The sequence below is a fragment of the Rhipicephalus sanguineus genome, chromosome 8, assembly GCF_013339695.2.
Source record: "Rhipicephalus sanguineus isolate Rsan-2018 chromosome 8, BIME_Rsan_1.4, whole genome shotgun sequence".
NCBI lineage: Eukaryota > Metazoa > Arthropoda > Arachnida > Ixodida > Ixodidae > Rhipicephalus > Rhipicephalus sanguineus.
This window is the reverse complement of record NC_051183.1, coordinates 50,172,985-50,195,412: the sequence shown is the minus strand read 5'-3', so window position 1 is coordinate 50,195,412 and position 22,428 is coordinate 50,172,985. Positions and strand designations below refer to the sequence as shown.

The 22,428-nt window shown below is 48.1% G+C and overlaps 2 long non-coding RNA genes across 5 annotated transcripts in view; one reads left to right on the top strand and one right to left on the bottom strand.

Annotated features, from left to right (window-relative positions):
- The first annotated feature begins 1,238 nt into the window (after positions 1-1,238).
- LOC125759534 (uncharacterized) overlaps positions 1,239-22,428 on the top strand; it is a 56,150-nt gene continuing 34,960 nt past the window's right edge. Inside the window, exons 1-2 of one of the 3 annotated variants that reach the window (XR_007417107.1) lie at positions 1,252-1,379; positions 21,682-21,787. This is a non-coding gene — a long non-coding RNA (uncharacterized LOC125759534). Of the gene's footprint in view, positions 1,380-21,681; positions 21,788-22,428 lie in introns of all 3 variants that reach the window. The other 2 variants (XR_007417108.1, XR_007417106.1) reach the window with 2 other exon arrangements.
- The window catches only part of LOC119401870 (uncharacterized), a 62,629-nt gene continuing 41,573 nt past the window's right edge, over positions 1,373-22,428 (bottom strand). The window contains exon 5 of one of the 2 annotated variants that reach the window (XR_007417103.1): positions 1,373-1,521. This is a non-coding gene — a long non-coding RNA (uncharacterized LOC119401870). Of the gene's footprint in view, positions 1,522-10,146; positions 10,219-22,428 lie in introns of those variants that run through there. The other variant, XR_007417104.1, reaches the window with a different exon arrangement.

Sequence of the window (22,428 nt, the reverse complement as noted above, 5' to 3'; positions counted from 1 at the left end):
GCAATGCCATGCTCTGACCGTGTGGCTGGTGGCGTTGAAAGTGAGGGCAAGTGCGTTCTCGAAAGACCGCCAATGCGCCATGTAAAGGGTCAGTCTGTTCGTGGTTCTCGGTGGATCCGGCGGTGCGCTGCAATCGTTAACGCACGCCTGCTAGCTCCTGCCACTTCGCGTAGCACGGCACATAAGCTGCAGTGTTTTGAAACCATGGCATACAGCGCTCCAGCGTTTCCACCATGAAGCAGACTCAAAGACCGTCTACTGGATGCAGTGACCAGATGCCACAAGAGCTCTCACCCACACAGCCTAACTACCAGAAGCCACGCGCTCGGAGCTTCACGTTTCAAGCGCAGAGCACTAAGTCGGCCAAAGTGGCTGGTGCGTCAACACTTTTGGAAAACAAGAGGTCACCGACAAAGATTCAAACACTAAAGAGTAGTGCTATCAATGCAGTTGCATGCCGCTTTTTCCTCAAACATACTTTCAAATAAAACTGATCAGCTGACCAGAAAAATCATCGAAGCTTTCGGTATCAAACGGCAACAGAATTGACCTAGCCACGCATCATTTTTACTAGGCGATTGTAAAGTTTGTTTTTTGGAAGATTAACTTGAAATATTCTAACATGTGAAATTCCTGGTCCCACGTGGTGCGCTGGTTTGTTATATTAACGCTCTGCTTTGAAAATAAGCCGATTTCGAGTGCAGTGGTGGTCCCGTTGAATCATTTCTCTGTCTTGTCTACCTCTTTCACACGTTAATATGAATTGCCACTGGCTAGACCTACTGAACACACAAACACACTTTACTCAACACAGAAAACGAAGGAGGGGTCGGTCTGTCGAGTTCTTTGAGACAAGTTATGCCGCACCGACTTGCCATGTTTGAAGCGAAAATGCATCAATACACCGAAACCCTGCACAATGTGAATGGATGCCTCAATCATCACCAACAAGAACATGCAGATCGGTCGAGGAATTTCAACACAACCTCTGGGTGTGTGCAGATAAGATCGAACACGACGTCGCCATCACCATTCCCGACTTCGACGAAATCAAAATCGGCAGAGTTTGATCTTATGACTACGACGGAGAAATTCGCTATGAAGAAGAAATCGTGCGCGATGAGTTACACATTCCGAAATGATACAATGATATTTTCATTATATTATAAAATTTTCAAACGTGGCAGATTCTGCTACTTGTACTAGCACTCGAAGGCGTCGCACATATCGTAGACAGGTGGTAGTCCTAGGTGGATGAAGGAATCGCATTATAAGTCCCACACAGGCAGAAACAGCAGCAGTCCATCGACAAATGTCGATACGCTAGTGGTCCTAAGAGTGTTGACCGGAAGCACAGCGGAACAGAGTTCTTACATGGAGTGAAGACGGGAGGGCACGCGGCAGTGGTTGGCTTCCCTGTGCGATGAACACCAGAGGAGGCGAGCTAGTGATAAAGGAACGTGAAGCCCGATATTTCAGGGTAAAGGTGCAATGCGGCTGCAGGGACATCTGGAGTAGCACCTTTCTCAAAGGCATGTGCTGGACGTGTAAGGCCATCCACCATCGTACACCGAGTGCACCCGGCGCGATCGAAGGTTCAGAAGCTGCAACGATAGCAAAGATTTCATGCTTAGACGTCGCGCCGACACATAAGGTTCATAGAGCAACGTGAGACAGCGGAAGTACCACATATGCTGGGGGCATATGCCTATGTCGCTAATTGTAGCCTTTGGCAGCTGTTGTGACCTACGCAGTTCATTAGCAGGAAAAGTAGAGGAGTCTTCTATCTAGAAGTCTGCCTTGTAAATATTTGTTACCTATAGAATTGCACTGCGCGCAATACAGGACAAATCACTTGAAGAAGCACACGCGGACCGCGTTGTATACAGCGTTTTGAATCCGTTACGTTATGAATCTAAGGCCAACTAGCCAAGCTTTTCCGCTATGCTGTAAACATTTGGCTCCAGATGTACTTATGTGCTCGATATTCAGCTGTTGCGAAGTAGTTAAAGACATTTCGTATTAGAAGTTGTGTTACGTGCTACACACAAAGCAATTAGCGCAACCATGTCGGTGTACGCACACCGCCTTACCCAGCTGACCTGCAGGAAGAGCGCGTGTCTGCACGATTTTGTCATCCCACAATGCAGCGGAATTGCTGCTGACCGGAATGACAGCGGCGAAAAGCACCGAAATAGAAGTGCACGAACACAGATACATGGGTTAGCGGGTAGTTTTATGCAAACGCGCGGACGCGTTTCCGCTAACACACAGACATCTCTCCCAATCTGTTATTCGCGCTGCGGTCCCACCGTAAAGTTAAACCAATTGCCATATCGCTTACCCATTGGCGTCGGTGTTCCCCCCCCCCTTACAAAATACCCGTAAATCGCCTTAAACATGATCTGATAATAAAGTATTCGAATAGATAATCTGCCACGATTTTGCGGAACGTTAGTGCATATTGACATCCAACCATACAACTCGTGAAAACAGTCACAAGAATAAAAATGCGCTTACGCGAGTACGCGCAGATCGTCGAGAAACGGTGCGCTGAAGAATGCAGTCGGTGCTAACAGGGAGTCTCAACAGCGTGCTCAAGGATGGTCAACAGAGGAAGTGATGTCGGCGGGGAGGGCTAGTTGAGGTAGCTGAAGGACCCGCGGTTTTGTTCCTTGCTTGCGCCAGAGCCGATGGTTGGATGGCTAGAAGAAAAAGCAAGCCACCTTTTAATGGTTAGATAGGTCAATATAGAGTGCGCTCGAGAGCACACATCAAAACGTTTGGCATTGTAAGTCGTTTACGCTACTGCTTAAGATCACCGCGGCATGTCACTACAAATACGGCATCTGGAGGTGATGCTGGCTCGGCTGCCAGTGTACGAGCCGAAAGTACGTCGCCATGATTCGAAGACTGATTAGTCAGCCTTAAATTGGAGCATGTGAATGCTTGACCGCTAACCTTATTGGATGTAGTTGCACTTACGCCAATCACTGTCGAGCGAAGATCGACCAGAGGGACGCTGAGGGTGGTAGCAGAGACTTTCTGCTGAGGGGCGGTCGACTGCAGACGCCATATTGTTCGGAGGAAAGGTGGTACGACGTACATAAAGAACCTGCGAAATTGTGCTGTCAGGCAAAAACAGGAACAAAGTAATATTTCTTCATATTTTTGGAATGCGCAGATTTAAAATTCGGGTTTGGTTTTAAGGACGTTGCTCTCTATATATATTGTGCAATCTTTTCAGTTAGCTCAGTCGTGTGTCAGTCGAGCAGCTGAAGTCTGTGCGACACAAATAGCGTCCATTAGAGTGACATATTGCAGAAGGCACTATATGGGCGAATATACAAATGCTCGTTGACCGCCCTGCACAGACGGCTTTTTTTATGGGTGTAAAAAACAAATTTGTGGTGCTTTTGTATGCACAGTAGCAATCGCATTGGCTTAAAACTAACTGGTAGACAAAACAAAGCTATCCTTTTCTGCCCTTAAGAATCGAGTCGCATTTGGGGAATTGAAAAGGTTCTGGCATGAAAATTCAGGTGAGATTAAAAAGACTTTGCAAAGCACGTCTCCGTTCGCGCCTTCCATAGTAGGATCTGTAAAAGCCTCGTATTTCCTGCGGTCGCCTTTAAATTGGAGAAAGTGTCCGGTGCTTGAATACAAAATTGTCAAAATATAAGTGCTCTTTAGAGGGGAATGGGTACTCATGTTTCTCGACATTCTTTTGACCAGGGATGCACCACTATCTTAGGGGATACCATATACATTTTCACAATAAAAATCTGGCTGGTAGAGAGGTTCGCGAGACGAAAAACAAATACAACGTTGTGCAAGCATGCCTTCAGTGGTGCGTCACCAAAGCAAAATGTCTGAGTACGTCTTAATGCAGTAAACGAATGTACATGTGGTCACCTTTTAAATCTTTTTGAATTTTCGTAAGCGCCGAATGCTGCGGTCAATTATGCGAGAACACGTCGCTGTTGGCCACACCTTAGCCGGTGTGTGCTTTATATTGAATTCAGTTACGAGAAGGCGCTGTGCTGTGTTTTCCTTGTAGGTCAACTTTAACTTGTTGAAGCAGTCCAGAGAGCTCAGGTAATGAACTGGGTGGTGAAGCAACGTACCTTTGACTTTGTGCGCTGGCAATGGTGCGTGCCCAGGTGCGGCAATCAGGCTGCGTGGATGTGGCAGACGTAGTGTACAGCCACGAGGCGCGGATGTCTGGAAAGCCAAGGCTGTGCCGCTTTTTGAAGGGATCATGACGACAGGACACGGGAGTATAGGGCCTGGTTCGTCCTGTGGACATGTCGCAGTTTAGGGTGGTGCAAGTTTGGCGACTTGTTGCAGGTGTAGCGAAGACTGACTTAAGGATTGCCAACAGCTCGTCATTCGCTGTCGGAGCCTCGGCGACCACTCCGGCTCTTATCTGCGAAGAGCAGGGAGACGATAAACGTGACGGTGTCTCGCCGACCATGACCAAAACAGGGAAATTTGGCGATGACTTGATATGGCGAATCATTTCTCACGCTGATTACTTAATGCTGGGCTGGTGGGTGGTCGTGCGTTAGGCCTCGCAAGGAACATTTGATTGCCGGATGGATGGGTCTACCGTAGCAGCAGTCCGAATGGAGGTTGTGTTTGATGTCTGTGATGAAATTCAAATGGTCACAGCTTAGGTTGTTAAGTTGGCCGTACATATGGTGGGAGCCGTACGTCTTGATTACAGACCGGATTGTCGCACTGGGCTCCAAAAACCTGGATGGACAGGGACCTTGAGGACGAGATAGCGGGAAGAAACAAGTTTCACAATGACGTCTACAAGCTGCGTGTCCTGGCAGCTGTCCTTATTTCCGGCGGCGTAGGGCGGTCGACATCGTCGGGCGATTTACCCCCGATAATTGCAGAATCGGGAGGTCTCAACAGGCAGTTGCGAGCTGGAAATTCTCCGGGTTCACGGCTCGGACTGTTACAGGAGGCGCGTTGGTGGACAATGATTCAGGCAAACTTCAAAGGAACTGAGATGTCGTGTGATATCCCGGATTCAGTTTTCAAGCTTTCGTTGTATCCAGCAGTGAGACAGCTTGGCTTGCTAGACAGTGATGGCTGTAAGTCTTCGATCACCCGTTCAACCTCCTCGGCAAGTTCCAATGAAGGTCACAATAGCTGAACCTGCAGAAAGACTTCAACTTATGGAGGTAGTCGTTGAAGCCATAGCACTTGCAGGAAGAAATGCTGTACTGAGGTCTTTATTGTTAGAGCACTCATGTGGCGTTGGAACTGCGAAGGATTGCACTCTGCGTGTTATTCGGGCCTTCTGATCTTCCTTGAGTGGCAGGCGGCGGTGAGTTCGGTCTTCAGCAGCTGGCGAAGGCTGGCTGGTGGTGGATTAATGAGCACATCGAGAACCATTTTGGTTTGGCGGGTGTTCACGTAGGTGACGACATAATCATGGCGCGCTTGGTCTTCGGTCGTGTGTGGCAAAAGGACTGCACCTGGATTTACGCGAAACCTGCTTAAGACGAGTCCACCGAAGACTGCAGAAGCTTGACGGCGACACGACCGACGGTGTGTAGAGCAGCGCCCAGGAAGCTTGCTGCACGGGTTCCGACTTCTGCTGATCCAGTAGGCACGGCCAGTTTTCTGTTGGCGTTCCACGATGATGCTGCACCGAATCATCGAGTTCGTGGTGGTGTTCCTAGAGCTGCTGTCTCAGTTTCTCTGGGGTTTCTTGGTAGTCCCTGGCAATAGGTAGTGCGTATCACCAGATTTGGGATGTTCCTGGAACCGGGAAACGAATCCCGAGATAGCAAAAATGACAGCAGCTTGTTGCATTGGAAGCAACTGGTGACCATACCGACGCAACCCGCATCAGGGCAGCGAGTGTGCCTCCAAGCCAGGCAGCTCCATTTCCAACGTAAGAACAATTATTGCCGACTGCGAAGCAGACCATTCTGCCCACAAGGCCACATAAGGTAACACATTACTTGCGCCATAATGAAGGGTATTCCCGCCAGTCTGCATGCTTTTGTTGGTTATGATTATGACCCACCCCCACAAACCCCTCCATTCACATCATGCACGTTTTGGCATGTTGATGCTCTTGCACGTTTAACTGACAATGGCAGAGTAAAGCACGCAGTTCATTGCCGAGTTGGAAATTGTATACCAGCGACTACCCAATGAAAAACTGGACAGGCAGCTAGAAATAACATTTTGGACGATCAGCTTAAAGAAGGAATGGTTCAACCATCAACGTTGGAGGATATGAGAACGCTATGGACGATCTACAACTCTGACGTCCGAATCAAACCGATTCCGACGAAGTAAAGACTTGTCCGGTCGCCAGTAACGTTTGACGACGATGCCGCTGTTCACTGTACAATTCACAACCGGTCCCCAATTGTGAATGAGAAATGGAAACTTAGGCGCATCGCTACAAAGGACTGCGTCTGCGCCATCACCTCATGACCGAACAAGAGCAGCATGGAGTTCACTTGTTAATCGCTAAAGTGGACCTGTGAGTGCATGAGGTATTGTACACGCACACACACACACACACACACACACAAACACGTGGAGAAGCCAACAGGACCACCGATGAATTCACAATTAGCGTATTTTGCAAAATGCAGCATTTATGCACGTACGTGTGAGAATGACTGACTGATACGATGTTAGGAACATTTAATTTGAAAGAAGCATTACAATCGGCGAGTGCATATGATCCTTCGCTGATAGTCCTCCTTTCATTTGTTCATACAGAAATATTCGACGATTTTTCTGCTTAAATTATCTGATTTTGAAGTATTTTTTCGATGAAGAGTGGCATGTAACCACACTTCTAGCAATGCCCATTATTATGTGAATGAACGCTTGTGAGCGACCAATTGCGTTCTAAAAGTATGTTCCAAAAGGCACCGGCCAGCTTGGCCGATGTACAGTGCTCTACGATTGAAACGCAATGTGCGGAGCGTGTGGCTGCTGCTGGTGAGGGGATTGGTATTCGCGAGCGCACTTGTCTCACATCCGGTAGACAGCCGTTAAATGTGTGGTTTTGTGGCAACGGCGGAGCGCTGCTTGCCATGGCTTCACTGCACCACGCTCATGTGCCATGCCGTGGGTGGAGTATGCGGGCGTGGCTAAGAATTCAGCGCTCCACCGGATCTCCCCCGCTGCCCTAGGGAACCGCAGACTGAAGGACCATTTTCCTGATGCAGCCACCGTGCACCACGAACGTTCTCGCCCTCACGGCCAGCGAGCCACGCTGTCCGAGTATCGCGTTTTGAATCACCGAGCAGTGGACATCTTTCCACGTGATGGAGGCAGTTGGTACTTAACGGCAGTTGTACACTGTAATAAGCGATACATGCGTAATCGTGTACCCAAACAAAATATGGTCGACATTTTGCTATCTAGACTCACAAAAAAATTAAGCCGTACCTTCCATTGACATTCTTTAGATTAAGCGCTATTTTCCGGGCTTGAGCTATCGAGACGCATTTCATTCTTCGGCATCCTTTCGCTCCTCAGGCCGCGAAATGTGAATGCCGGTGCGTACATCACTAGCGAACTTCTTCGCTGGACAGCGCAGAACGTACACCTTAACCAGCGCTTATCAATCTAATGACCTGTTCGCTGAAAATTTCGCTAATATTTTCGGGACATGACAGCGACAACGCCGCGCGCAGGCAAAGGTAGGTCATGCCCTTTTACGCGGTCTTATTGGGGACTGCAAGACAGCATAGATGGATTTGGCAGTAATACGCTAAGAGGAGCATGTACAGTCCGCGGTAGGCAAGGCCCCGCAACTGCACTTCCGTGTACTGAAATGCCTTGAAAAATAGCATAGCCTACTCTTGCCTGCGAGCGGCTTGTCGAAGTCGTCTGCAGAAAAATAGCTAAATTTTAAACGTCATGGTCGTTAGATTCATCAGTGCTGATTACGAAGAGCATGTTATGCGCAGAAATGGTTGGCGATGTGCGTGCCGTCTTTCAGGCCATACACCCTCTAAAGGAAAGATGCCGAACAAGTGAAAACAAATGCGCCTCAGAAGCAATTGCGGACAGAAGAAAGCATAATCCAAACAATGCCGGTACACTGCTTTTTTTCTGCGCCAGACACTTTTGAAAGTGCGTGCCAGGGTAGATCGCAAAATATCAACCACGAATATGGGCTAAACATTAGGCATGCACCCAAGTTTACAGAGGAGAACTGGCGTCGTGCAATCTTTGCCCGCCATCCGCAAAGATGTACAGTGCCGTCCACTCTTAGGGTGAACACGGCTCAGTGTGGCAGCGCTCTTCGGAGCGCAGGATTATCCGGCGTGGCCGCACATTGAATTGATGTGGCACAGACGCACATGAGCGCGCCGCTCTTGCTGTACTGCAGCTAAGCAAGAGCGGCGCCTCAATACTACGGAGCCACGCGCTCGAGCGATGTGGAAGACTCCGCAAAGTACCTCCCGTGCTCTCCCGTGCGTGCCCGGGCGCATGCGCTTCTGCGCTTCTATGTGCGGCTTCACTAGCGCTCCGCTGAACGCGGCCATGCTGCCCCGTGTTCACCTTAAGAGTGGACGCCACTGTAACATCTTCGGCGATTGCAATGGGGTACTCTGACCATGTGGCTGGTGGTGGTGAAAGTGAGGGCATGAGCGTTCTCGAAGCACCGTGAATGCACCATGTAAAGGGTCAGTCGGTTCGTGGTTCTCGGGGGATCCGGCGGTGTGCTGCAATCGTTAACCCACGCCCGCTAGCTCCTGCCACTTTGCGTAGCACGGCACATAAGCTGCAGTGTTTTGGAACCATGGCATACAGCGCTCCAGCGTGGCCACAATGAAACAGAGACTTAAAGACTCTGCTGGATACAGTCACCATATGACATGAGAGCTCTCACTCACTCACACAGTCATCCTAACTACCAGAAGTCACGCGCTCGGAGTTTCACGTTTCCATCGCAGAGCACTAAGTCGGCCAAAGTGGCTGGTCCGTCAACACTTTTGAAAAACAAGAGGTCACCGACAAAGATTCAAGCACTAAGGAGCAGTGCTATCAATTCAGTTGCATGCCGCTTTTCCTCTAACATACTTTCAAATCAAAGGCATCAGCTGACCAGAAAAATCGTCCAAACTTTCGGTATCAATAAACGGCAAGAGTATTGACCCAGGCACGCATCATTTGTACTAGGCGATTGTAACGTTTCTTTTTGGAAGATGAACCTGAACGATTCTAACTTCGTATCAGTGAAAGTCCTGGTCACACGTGGTGCGCTGGTTTGTTATATTTACGCTCTGCTTGGGAAAATAAGCCGATTGCGAGTGCAGTGGTGGTCCTGTTCAATCATTTATTTCTTCGTTTTTTCTTCGTGTTTCGCACGTTAAGATGAACTACCACTGGTAAGGCGTACTCAACGCGCACACACACACACACAAAAAGAGGGGTCGACCTGTCAGGTTCTTTGAAATGTATATCCGCACCGACTTGCCATGTTTGACGCGAAAGAGCATCAATACACCAAAACACTAGATAATGTGAACGGATGCCTTAATCATCACCAACAACAACATGCAGAGTGGTCGAGCAATTTGAGCACAAGTACTGGTTGTGTGCAGATAAGATCGATCATGAGGTCCCGGTCACCATTCCCGATTTTGATGAATCTGTAGTCAGGAGCGTTTCGCCCTATATGGACACATCCTATTATTCGTGAAATTCACTATGACAGAAATCGTTCGCCATGAGTTCCACATTCCCAAATGATACAATGATAGTTTCAATATATCCGACATAGTCTCCAAGAACACTGGACGCAACTGATAGCAGTTGAACAAGGTATAAATATTTTGAATTGTGGCAGCCTCTGCTACCTGTTGTACTACCCTTCCAATGGCTCTGCACCGGAAGGTCATAAATCACAAGCGCGAAGGCGTTGCACATTTCATAGAGAGGTGGTAGTCGTAGGTGGATGAAGGAATCAGATTATAAGTCCCACGCAGCAGGAACAGCAGCAGTCCATCGACAATTGTCGGTACGCTAGTGGTCGGAAGAATGTGACCGGAAGCACAACGGAACAGAGTTCTTACATGGAGTGAAGACGGAAGGGCACGCTGCGCTGGTTGGCTTCCCTCCACGACGAATTTCAGAGGAGATAAGGGAACGTGAAGCGGAATCTTTAAGGGTAAAGGTACACTGCGGCTGCAGGGACATCTGCAGTAGCAGCTATCTCAACGGCATGTGCTGGACGTGGAAGGCCATTTTCATCGTACAGCGAGTGCACCAGGTCCGATCGAAGGTTCAGAAGCTGTAACGATAGGAAAGATTTCACGCTTAGACGTCGCGCAGACACACGAGGTACATGCAGGAACATGAGACTGCTGAATTACCACTTATCCTGGGAGCATACACCTACGCAGCTAACTTTACCTTTTGGCAGCTGTTGGAACCTACGCAGTTCCTTAACAGCAAGATTCGAGGAGTCTGCCTGGGTAAACATTTTGTAACGTATGGAATTGCATAGCGCGGGATCCAGCACGAAACACTTGAAGCAGAGACGGACAGCGCTGTCCAAACTATCCAGGCTTTCCATTTTGTTATAAACATTTGGCTCCAGACGTGCTGCTGCTCTCGATAGTCAATTTTTGCGAAGTAGTGAAAGATATTTTGTATCTACACACGAAACATTGAACGCAACCATATCGGTGTATAACACCGTCTCAGCAATCAGACCTGCACGGAGATCTCGCGTGTGCACGACTTGGTCATCCCAGAATGCTGGTGAACGGAATGAAAGCCGCGAAAAGCACCGAAATGTAAGTGCCCGAACACGGATACACGGGTTAGCCGGTAATGTTCTAGAAACCCATGAACGCCTTTCCGCTAACACAAAGGCATCTCTCCCCATCTGTTGTTCGCGCTGCGGTCCAAATCAGCTTGCCCATATCGCTAACCCATTGGCGTCGGTGTTCCCGCAGTTTACAAAATACCCGTCAATTGCCTCGAACATGATCTGATAAGAAAGTAGTCGAATGGACAATCGGCCAGGACTTTGCGGAATGGTGCATGAACGTTAACACTCGCCAGTGCTTAATTATATCCAGCCATAAAACTCGTCACAGAAATAAAATGCACTTACGTGAGTATGCGCAGGTCGTCGAGCAAAATGGCTATGAAGAATGCAGTCGTTGCGAACAGGGAACCTTATCAGCCCGCTGAGGATGGTTAACGGAGGACGTGATCTGTCGGGGGGCAAGAGCCAGACTACGAACATGAAGGACCCGCGGTATTGTTCCTTGCTTGCGTCAGATCCGATGGTTGGGGAGCTAGAAGGGAATGCAAGCCACCTCTTAATGGTGTAGATAGGTCGAAGTGGAGTGCTCTCTAGAGGACACATCAAAACGTTTCGCATTGTAAGTTGTTTACGTTACTCCTTCAGATTGCCGTTGCATGCCACAACAAATACGACACCTAGAGGTAATGACTGCTATATTGCAAGCGTACTAGCCGATATTACGTCGCCATGATTCGAAGACTGATTACTCAGCCTGAAATTGGAGCATGTGAATGCTTAAGCGAAATCCTTATCGGATGTAGGTGCACTTACGCAAATCACTGTCCTGCCAAGATCGACCACAAGTACGCTCTACTGGTAGCAGAGAGAAAGGAAGATAGACTTTCTCATGAGGTGCGGTCGACTGCAGACTCCATAAATTTCGGAGGAACGGTGGTATCACGTACGTAAATGACCTGCAAAATTGTGCTGTCAGGCGAAAACAGGAATAAAGTAATATCATTTTTTCACATTTTTTGAATGCGCAGATTTAAAATTCGGGATAGGTTTTAAGGATGTTGCTCTCTACATATATTGAACAGTCTTTTCGGTTAGCTCATTCATCAAGTAAAAATATTTCATTTCTCTTTAAATCCTGTTTCAATCGAGCAGCTGAAATCTGTGCAACACAAATAGCGCCCTTTAGGGTGACAGATTCCAGAAGGCACAAAAGGCACTATCTAGGCCAATATGCAAAAGCTCGTTGAATGTATACGAGTAGAAACACCCCGCACAGACAGTCTTTTATCGGTGTGAAAAACAAATTTGTGGTTCTTTTGTATGCACAGAAGCAATCGCATGACCTTGAAACTTTTGCTAGTAGATAAAACGAAGCTATCCTTTTCTCTCCTAAGAATTGAGTCGCACTTGGGGAATTGAAAAGGTACTGGCATGAAACTTCAGTGCGACTAAAAAGGCTGCGTTGTAAAGAACGTCTCCGTTGGTGCCTTCCATAGTAGGAGCTGTAAAACAGCCTCGTATTTCGTCTGGTCGCCTTTAAATCGCACAAAGTTGCAGGTGCATGAATACAAAATTGTGAAAACATTTGAAGGGTATGAGTACTCGTGTTTCTCGACATTGTTTTGACCAGGGATGCACCTTTACATTTGGTGATACGACATATAGTTTCACATAAGACACCTGGTTGCTAGAGAGGTTCGTGAGATGAAAAATAACTACGATCGATGTGCAAGCATGCGTTCAGTGGTGTGGCATGAAAGCAAAATTTCTGGAAGTCCGTCTTATCATAGTAAAATATTGTACATCTGATCACCTTTTAAATCTTTTTGAACCTTTTTAAATTTTTGTAAGTGCTGAATGCTGCTGTCAATCATGCGAGACCACGTCACTGTCCAGGGTTGCCACTGACTTTCGAGTAAATGTCGCCAAACGACGAGCAGAAAGTCGCCAAAAGTCGCCACTTTTTTACGAATTTCGCCAAAAAGGTCGCCATTCTAGATATGTGCGGCATATCCTAGTAATAAGAATTTCCACTGATGTATAGCCCCGTAGAATACAGTGCCATTAAAAGCCCTTAAAGTATATTGACATTTCTCAATGCCAGGCGCATCGCCCCTTCACTGTGGGAGTGCTTGGTGCACCTGGTTCTCCGACTAGCCGCAAGATGTGCGCGTAGGCGCAAGTATGAAAGGATAAAAGGCTCATGATATCCTTCCATCCCTGTCCGCTCGTTTCAAAGGTAAAAGTGTGGTAAACCTTAGGCGAAAGCCGCGAAGGCGTTGTTTGTAGACAGCTTTACATCCCCTCATATGAAAAAAAGGATTAACAGGTTTATTGAAAGTAGTAAGACAGAATTTTTACAGGTATCGTTCATTAGTGAGTCTTATGCCTTTCAGTGTGAACTAATATGATACCGGACGCCACTGTCCCTTTCATATATAATCACTTATATCTACGCGCGTCAATCCAGTGCGTTATGATTGAACAGGTAGACATTGTAAAATGTTATATAGCAATTGTTTTCATTGCACACGTCCACCGAGAACAGTAGAAAATGCCGGAATAAATATTTTTTATTGCACGAACACCCGCGTATCCGCCCATCTTCGCTATACGAGCTCGATTAGGGGATACTGCAGCGGTGAATAGGTCGCCAAGCTATTCAGAATAGTTGGAGCTTTGGCGCAACAAATGGCCGGAACACACGACCAACCCGTTATCTAGCGCCTTCAGAAGCGAAACTTTAGCGAAGCTCTGAAGCATCTAATGAATCTAGATGAATTGAGTTAGAAGCATCTAGATGAATTGAGGAGATACACACGAGTTACAGGACGGACATACAGAACGGCGCGTAATGTGCACCTCAAAACCCAGAAAAATACAGATAATAGTGCCGCTCATTCGTTGGGAAGGCACTGTGCTTAGGATGCATAACTCAGCGGAGACCTAAGCTGAAAATCGCCAAAAATTCGCCATGTCGCCATTCATAATTTTAGGTCGCCACGGGCCTCTCAAATTCGCCAATTTGGCGGAAAGTAGCCACCATTGGCAACCCTGTCACTGTCGGCCACACCTTAGCTAGTGCGTGTGATTTTTAATGAGGTTAGTTACGAGAAGGCGCTTTGCTGTGTGTTTTCTTCTATGCTAACTCTAACGTGTTGAAACCGACCAGAGAGCCGAGGTTACGAATTGCGTTGTGAAGCGACGTACCTTTGACTTGGCGCGCTGGCAAATGTGCGTGCCCAGGTGCGGCGATCACGCTGCGTGGAAGTGCCAGACGTAGTGTTCAGCCACGAGGCGTTAAAGGTGTGGATGCCGGGAAGGCCTAGGCTGTGCAGCTTTTTGAAGAGGGCATGGCGACAGGACAGGAGAATATTGGGCCTGGTTCGTCCTGCGGACATATAGTTTAGGGTGGTTATTGACGCAGGTTTGGTGCCGTGTTGCAGCTGTAGCGAAGACTCACTTTTAAGGATTGCCAACAGCTCGTCATTCGTTTTCGGAGCCTCGGCGACTACGCCAGCTGTTATCTGCGAAGAGCAGAGAGACGATAAACGTGAAGGTGTCTCTGCGACCATGACCAAAACAGGGAAATTTGGATGACATGATATGGCGAATAATTTCTCACGCAGATTGCTTTATTGCTGGGCCCGTGGGTGGTCGTGCGTTAGCCTCGCAAGGAACGTTTCATTGTCTGATGGATGGGTAGATTGTTGCAGCTGTCCGGATGGAGGTTGTACCTCGATATCTGAGATGACGAAATTCAAATGGTCACAGCGTAGGTTGTTAACTTGGCAGTACAGATGGTGGGAGCCCTCCATCTTGATTATAGACCGCATCGTCGCGCTGGGCTCCGAAAACATGGTTGGACAGGGACCTTGAGGTCGAGATCGCGGGAAGCAACAAATTTCACAACGACGTATACAAGCTGCGTATCCTAGCAGCTGTCCTTATTTCCGGCGGCGCAGTGCGGTCGACATTGTCGGGCGAATCACCGCCGACAGTTGCAGAATCGGACGGTCTCAACAGGCACTTGCTATGTGGCAGTGCTCCGGTCTCACGGCTCGGACTGTTACAGGAGGCGCGTTGGTGGACGATGATTCAGGCAATGTTCAAAGGAACTGAGCTGTTGTGTGATATCCCGGATTAAGTTTTTAAGCTTTTGTTGTATCCAGCAGAGAGACAGCTTGGCTGACTAGACAGTGATGGCTGTAAGTCTTGGATCACCCGTTCAGCCACCTCGGCAAGTTCTATTGAAGGTCACAAGAGCTGAACCTGCAGAAAGGCCTCAACTTATAGAGGCAGTCGTTGAAGCCATAGCACTTGCAGGAAGAAATGCCGTACTGAGGTCTTGTTAGAGCACTCATGTGGCGTTGGAACTGCGAAGGCTTGCACTCTGCGTGTTTTTCGGGCCTTCTGATCTTCCTTGAGTGGCAGGCGGCGGTGAGTTCGCTCTTGAGCTCCTGGCGAATGCTGGCTGGTGCTAGGTTGATTAGCACATCCCGAACCATTTTGGATTGGCGGGTGTTCAGGTGGGCGACGACGTAATCATGGCGCGCTTGGTCTTCGGTCAGGTGTGGCAGAAGAACTGCACGTGGACTTACGCGAAACCTGCCCAAGGCGAGTCGCCCAAAGACTGGAGAAGCTTGACGGCGACACGACCGACGGTGTGTAGAGCAGCGCCCAGGAAGCTTGCTTGGGGGGGTTCCGAATTCTTCTGCTGACCCAGGAGGCATGGCCAGTTTTCAGTTGGCGTTCCACGATAACGCTGCACTGAATCATCTAGTTTGTGGTGACGTTCCTAAAGCTGCATTCTCAGTTTCTCTGGGGTTTCTTGGTAATCCCTGGCAATAGGTAGTGCGTATCACCAGATGTGGGATGTTCCGCGAACCGGGAAACGAATCCCCAGATAGCAAAAGTGACAGCAGCTTGTTGCATTGGAAGCAACAGGTGACCATACCGACGGAACCCGCATCAGGGCAGCGAGTGTGCCTCCAAGCCAGGCAGCTCCATTTCCAACGTAAGAACAATCATTGCCGACTACGAAGCAAACCGTTCTGCCCCCAAGACCACAGCTGATCCATGCACGATCTTCCTTAATGTCAGGAATACGGAAGACGAGGCTTGTAGGCCAAAAGTGGAGGGCAGTGCCATCATAGCAATGGAACAGGTCCATCGTGGACTGCAAGAATAACACTATAACAAGAGTGAACATGAGTGAAACGATATGAATAGAAGTCCACCTGTGGTTGTACCCTGGCTTGGCGAGGACTCACTAGGCTCCTAATAGATACCTAGGACGATTATTTAATGCAGGAAAAACTAAGCATTAGGACTCCAAAATGGCATTTCGCATCCGAGAAATCCGGCAAGGAGCCTTCTCCGACGAAAACGCAACAGAACTTAGCATTTAAATCCCGCCTATTATCCGCTAAAGCGTGTTAGCTAAGAACCCGCATTACCACACGACACATGTGGAGCTGGTGCCTACAGCAGGACTTGATGCAGATGGACAAGCACCAGTTGGGTAGATACCCACCGAACACGTCCTGTACGCAACCTGCCTCAGGTATAACTATTGTGCTGCTTCTCCTTTTACTGTAGCCACAACCCGCGGCCAAAATTGTATATGACTTCAGGTTCATGAAGCCTGAATCCATCAGTGACGCTTCGGAATCCAGTGCCCTTTCGGTTTCGTCACTGAGAAGACCCTACAAGGCAGCAACCGTACCGAAGTTAATCTAGGAAGACTCGATGGCCCAAGAAAGCTCGTAAGTGGCAATAGTGATTGAAAGCGCGAACCCCTTGTCAAGCTTGTTGGTCGCTCGCCTTAAAGTTAGATACATTGATGAAGCAGGTGGTAACGATGGCTTTTCCTGGGTTCCGTTCACAGTTGCCAAAGAAGCAGTTCGAGCGTTGTCCAAGTTTTTTGTTTTGTTTTGAGCGACTCAGAACCTCGACGACACCGACAGTTTGTATAGCTTCATCAATGATACACAATTCGCTTATGCAGGAATTACTGGATCAACATCGGAAAGCAAACAAACAAAACAGCACAACTGCCACTTTGCGCAGGCTACTGTCGTTAACCTATACAATCAGGACAGAAATACAGAAGCTACGTAGCAATGAAAGCGTAGTGGACAACGAAGACATTTGGCTGTAATAGAGGAACATAGGAACGGTAAATGTACTACGTACATCGATAGTCTCTAACAAGCTATGCAGTGACGCGTTGTCTTAGCAAAACAAAAGGAAATACAAAAGCGATAGCAGAGGCCTAGACCTAGTTAGTAGAATGCATAAAAGTACTAAGCAGGGACATTGTACAACACGAAATAAAAATAAGTTAACGCAAGACTCAGTTTCACAGCATTCTTTCTCTTTCATTAATTGAACCTGCACTAATAAGCACTTGAAATAAAGCATAGCCCTTTTGTAGACTGGCTGTTGTAAGCGAAACACTTGTGAAACAATACAATAACTGCATTTCCATTAAATAAACGCAAGGTGCGCAAGCAAATTATACACGACGCTGCTGGGGAAAAACCTTCAGAAAAGTAACATAGGAAAACATTATCAAGAGACCTTAATACATACGGAGAGTGCCTGTCAAATCGAGCCCCAGAAACAGCGCCCAGGCATCACTCCTCAATTAGCAATCTATATGCACTCTAGAAGCTTCGCCAGGAAATAAAAAGACTTGAATCGACATGTGCACTACATGTCCCTTTATATTCTAAGCAGAGGCCGTGCATACGTTCCCCGCAGGAGCATATAAAGCGACATGCAATGCAACATCAAATACATAGGGTAACACATTACTTGCGCCATAATGAAGCGTATTCCCGCCAGTCTGCATGTTTTTGTTGGTTATGATCATGACCCGCCCCCACAAACCCCTCCAGTCACACCATGCACGTTTTGCCATGTTGATGCTCTTGCACGTTTAACTGACAACGGCAGAGTAAAGCACGCAGATGATTGTAGAGTTGCAAATTATATACCGCGAAAGACCCAATGAAAAACTGGACAAGCAGCTAGCAGTAAGATTTTGGAACATCCGAATAAAGGAACGGTTCAACCATCAACGTTTTAGGATATGACAATGCTATGGACGATCTACAACTCTGACGTGCGACGCAAACCAATTCCGATGAAGTAAATAAGTGACGTAACGTTTGACGACGATGCAACTGTTCAGTGCACAAACGAGAACCGGTCCCCAAATCCGAATGACAAATTGAAACTTAGGCCCATCGCTACGAAGGATTGCGTCTGCGCCATCACCTCATGACCGAACAAGAGCGGCATGGAATTCACTTGTTGATCTCTAAAAGGCACCAGTGACTGAATGAGATATCGTGTACACACACACACACACGAGAAGAAGCCGACACATACATGAAAGAAGGCAGAAACTGCTCGACAGGACCGCCGATGCATTCACAATTAGAGTTTTGAAAATCGGCGTTTATAAGCGGACACACCAGCTTACCACGTGTAACGATGACTTTCGCTTATACGAAGTTAGAAACCTACTTTGAAAGCAACATTACAATCGGCGAGTGCATATGATGCTTCACTGATGCAGTCCTTTCATTTGTTGATATGGAAAGATTCGACGATTTTTCTGCTTAAATGATCCCTACGAGTTTGAAGTATTGTTTTAGTGAAAAAAGTGGCATGCAACCACACTTCTAACAATGCCAACTAATATGTGAATGAACGCTTGTGAGCGACCAATCACGTTCGAAAAGTGCACTCAAAAACGCATCGGCCAGCTTGGCCGGTGCAAAGTGCTCTACGAATGAAACGCGATGCGCGGAGCGCCTGGCTCGTAGCGGTTCGGCGTGCGTGAGAGCTCTTGTCACATCCGGTATACAGCCATTCAATATGTGGTTCTTTGTGGCACCGGCGGAGTGCTGCTTGCCATGGCTTCAGTACACCACGCACATGCCGTGGGAAACTGCTGGAGCTTGCGGGCGTGCGCTAAGAACACCGGATCCGCCCGGAACCACAGACTAAACGACCACTTTCCTGATGCATTCACCGTGCACCCGAACGCTCACGCCCTCACCGCCAGCAGCCACGCTGTCAGAGTCTGGCGTTTTGAATCACCGAGCAGTGGACATCTTTCCACGTGACGGAGGCAGATGGTACGTAACGGCAGTTGTACACTGTAATCATCGATGCGTGCGTAATCGTGTACCCAAACAGAATATGGATCGAGATTTTGTTATCTAGCCTCAGAAAAAAATTAAGCCGTACCTTAAATTGACATTCTTTAAATTATGCGCCATTTCCCGGGCATAAGCTATCGAGACGCAGTCGGTTCCTCGGCATCAGTTTACTCCTCAGGCTGCAACGTCGGAGTGCCGGTGCGTACATCACTAGCGAACTTCTCCGCTGGACTGCGCAGAACGTACTCCTCGTAACCAGCGCTTATCAGTCTAATGACCTGATCGCTGAAAAATTTGGCTAATATTTTCGAGACCTGACGGCGACAAGGCGGCGCGCAGGCAAAGGTAGGTCATGCCCTTTTATGCGGTCTTATCGCGGACTACAAGACAGCATAAATGGATTTGGCAGTAACACGTGAATGAGAGCACCCTTGCGGGGCGCACAATCCGCGGTCGGCAAGGCCCCGCAACTGCTCTTCCGTGTACTGAAATACCTTGAAAAATAGCATAGCCTACTCTTGCCGGCGCTCGGCTTGTCGAAGTAGTCTGCAGAAAAATAGCTAAATTTTAAACGTCATGATCGTTAGATTGATCAGTGCTGGTTACGATGAGCATGTCATGCGCAGAAATGGTTGGCGATGTGCGTGCCGAAAGAGACACCGAACAATTGGAAACGAATGCATCTCAGAAGCAATTACGCGCAGAAAAAGCATAATCGAAAGAATGCCGGTACACAGCATTTTTTTCTGCGCCAGGCACTTTTGTAAGTGCCTGCCAGGCTAGATTCCAAAATATCAACCAAGAATATGCGGTCTGGGCTAAATATTACGCATGCATCCAAGTTTACAGTGGAGAACTCGCGTTGTGCACTCTTTGCCCGCCATCTGCAAAGATGTACAGTGCCGTCCACTCTTAGGGTGAACACGGCTCAGTGTGGCAGCACTCTTCGGAGCGCAGGATTATCCGGCGTGGCCGCACATTGAATTCAGGTGGCAGAGGCGCACACGAGCGTGCCGCTCTTGCTGTACTGCAGCTAAGCAAGAGCGACGCCTCAATACAACGGAGCCACGCGCTCGAGCGATGTGGAAGACTACGCACAGTAGCCCTCGTGCACTCCCGCGCGTCCCCGGGCGCATGCGCATCTATGCGCGGCCGCACTGGCGCTCCGCTGAACGCGGCCATGCTGCGCCGTGTTCACCCTAAGAGTGGGCGCCACTGCACAATGTTCGGAGATTGCAATGCCATGCTCTGACCGTGTGGCTTGTGGTGGTGAAAGTGAGGGCAAGTGCGTTCTCGAAAGACCGCCAATGCACCATGTAAAGGGTCAGTCTGTTCGTGGTTCTCGGTGGATCCCGCGGTGTGCTGCAATCGTTAACGCACGCCTGCTAGCTCCTGCCACTTCGCGTAGCACGGCACATAAGCTGCAGTGTTTTGAAACCATGGCATACAGCGCTCCAGCGTTTCCACCATGAAGCAGACTTAAAGACCGTCTACTGGATGCAGTGACCAGATGTCACAAGAGCTCTCACCCACACAGCCTAACTACCGAGAAGCCACGCGCTCGGAGCTTTCACGTTTCAAACGCAGAGCACTAAGTCGGCCAAAGTGGCTGGTGCGTCAACACTTTTGGAAAACAAGAGGTCACCGACAAAGATTCAAACACTAAAGAGCAGTGCTATCAATGCAGCTGCATGCCGCTTTTTCCTCAAACATACTTTCAAATAAAACGGATCAGCTGACCAGAAAAATCATCGAAACTTTCGGTATCAAACGGCAACAGAATTGACCCAGCCACGCATCATTTGTACTAGGCGATTGTAAAGTTTGTTTTTTGGAAGATTAACCTGAAATATTCTAACATGTGAAATTCCTGGTCCCACGTGGTGCGCTGGTTTGTTATATTAACGCTCTGCTTTGAAAATAAGCCGATTTCGCGTGCAGTGGTGGTCCCGTTGAATCATTTCTCTGTCTTGTCTACCTCTTTCACACGTTAAGATGAACTGCCACTGGCTAGACCTACTGAACACACAAACACACTTTACTCAACACAGAAAACGAAAGAGGGGTCGGTCTGTCGAGTTCTTTGAGACAAGGTAAAGCCGCACCGACTTGCCATGTTTGACGCGAAAAAGCATCAATACGCCGAAACCCTGCACAATGTGAATGGATGCCTCAATCATCACCAACAAGAACATGCAGTTCGGTCGAGGAATTTTAGCACATCTTCTGGGGGTGTGCAGATAAAATCGAACACGAGGTCCCGGTCACCATTCCCGATATTGATGAAATCAAAATCAAGGTTGTTAGATCTTATCTGGACACACCCTATTTGTGGCGAAATTCACTATGACGGGGAAATCGTGCGCCATGAGTTGAACATTTCTAAATTATACAATGATAGTTTCATATTCGACATAGTCGTCAAGAACACTAGACGCACCATATAGGGGCTCAACAGCGTATAAATATTTTGAAATGTGGCAGATTCTGCCACCTGTTGTACTACTCTTCGAATTGTTCCGTACCTGACGGTTATGAATGCCCAACGCGAAGGCATCGTACATTTCATAGACAGGTGGTAGTACAAGGTGCAAGCAGGAATCGGATTATAAGTGCACGTAGGCAGTAAAAGCAGCAGTCCATCGACAGTTGTATATCCGCTAGTGGTCCTCAGAGTGCTGACCAGAAGCACAGTGGAACAGTTCTTACATGGAGTGAAGACGGAAGGGCACGCTGCAGTGATTGGCTTCCCTGCACGACGCATTCCAGAGTACGCAAGAAAGTGATAAGGGAACATCAAGCCGAATCTTTAAGGGTCAAGGTGCACTGGGGCTGCAGGAACATCTGGAATAGCGCCCATCTCAAAGGCATGTGCTGGACGTTAAAAACCATCCACCGTCGTACACCGAGTGCACCAGGTCCGATCGAAGGTTCAGAAGCTGTAACGATAGCATAGCAAAGATTTCACGTTTAGACGTCGCACATACGCATAAGATACATACAGGAACATGGGACAGCTGAATTACCAAACATCATGGGAGCATATGGCCACGTAGGTAATTTTTATCTTCGGCAGCTGTTGCGACGTACGGAGTTAATGAGCAGCGAAATTCGAGGAATCAGCCTTGTAAACATTTGTAACGAATGGCATTGCACAGCGCGGAATACAGGAGGAAACACTTCAAGAGGTTCAAGTGGACAGCGCTGTCCGTGTGTGCTTCGTCAAGTGTTTCGTCCTGTATTCCGCGCTGTGCAATTCTATAGGTCATGACTCAAGAACAACTAACTAGAGTTTCCGTTTTGTCGCAAACATTTGGCTCCAGATGTACTCCTGCGCTCGATATTGATATGTTGCGAAGGAGTTAAAGACATTTCGTATTAGAAGTTCTATTACGTGCCACACACAAAACGCTGAGCGCAACCATATCGGTGTACGCACACAGTCTTAGCCATCAGACCTGC